Raw genomic sequence first — 983 nt, forward strand, 5'->3', positions numbered from 1 at the left:
GGGGTGGGGGTGAAAGGCAAAGTTCGCTTCGGCGAAATTTGATTTCGGAAAATAAAGAGCCTGAACAAGTTCCCTAAAATATTATTTTTTTATGATGCTCTAACGTTTCTGCTAGCTCGTAAAAACTGTAATTGTAGAAATGAAGTACTTATAATTTATTAAATGCTAGAATGAAATGTTCTATTTTATTATCTTTATATTTTTTTTCTTGATATTTCTTGGAATGTCCCTAAGGTGCCACGCTGTGGAACTGAACCCGGAACCATGTGGTTGGTAAGCAAGCTACTTACCACACAGTAATGTTAAAAATAATTATAATTTATGTCTTCCTAGTGAAATTAGCGATTGTAAAATACGAAATATTTAATCGAAAACCTCTAAAAGGAATATTCACTTTGTTCTACTGCATTTCAAAACCCCTATTATAAGGGCCACAGGTCATTGAATCTTTTAACGTAGATTTTGATTTTTGAATTTCTCGGCCTGCTAGAAATAGCAGTGAAGTCTCATTTAAACGATAACTTTCCACCTTAAAACAGATATGACACATTAGATAAATGTAGTTCTACAATCACTGAATAAGAAAATACGATCTTGGGTCTGTTACAGGTTTTATCTGTGATCAAACAGCAATGGCTACTACTTCTACAAGTTCTGTAGCCTGCCACTTTATATTCCATTTATTTCACTTTCAATATAAACATACGATGACTATAAACATCGTGTTTAAATAACGATAACTAGCACCGTAAAATTGTTAAGGGGAATTAGCTCAGATGGTAGAGCGCTCGCTTAGCATGCGAGAGGTACCGGGATCGATGCCCGGATTCTCCAGCTCGTTACTTTTCTTCCTTTTCTTTTTTTTTTTAATTTAAAAGTTCAAATTTCATTATTGTAAACATCTCATGGCGAACTTTAGTTTAAAAACTGAAAACGAAATATTTAAAACTAATGCTAATAAACCACCCGATAGGTTGTGTCAG

The 983-nt window shown here is 33.9% G+C and overlaps 1 protein-coding gene and 1 non-coding gene across 2 annotated transcripts in view; both read left to right on the top strand.

The window, feature by feature from the left end:
- Positions 1–983, top strand: part of LOC106868462 (leucine-rich repeat-containing protein 23) — a 31,565-nt gene that overhangs the window by 1,854 nt on the left and 28,728 nt on the right. The window lies entirely within an intron of this gene.
- On the top strand, positions 762–834 carry Trnaa-agc (transfer RNA alanine (anticodon AGC)). The gene has a single exon. It is a non-coding gene; the product is annotated as a tRNA-Ala (tRNA).

The sequence above is a fragment of the Octopus bimaculoides genome, chromosome 12 (assembly GCF_001194135.2).
Source record: "Octopus bimaculoides isolate UCB-OBI-ISO-001 chromosome 12, ASM119413v2, whole genome shotgun sequence".
In the NCBI taxonomy this organism is placed as follows: domain Eukaryota; kingdom Metazoa; phylum Mollusca; class Cephalopoda; order Octopoda; family Octopodidae; genus Octopus; species Octopus bimaculoides.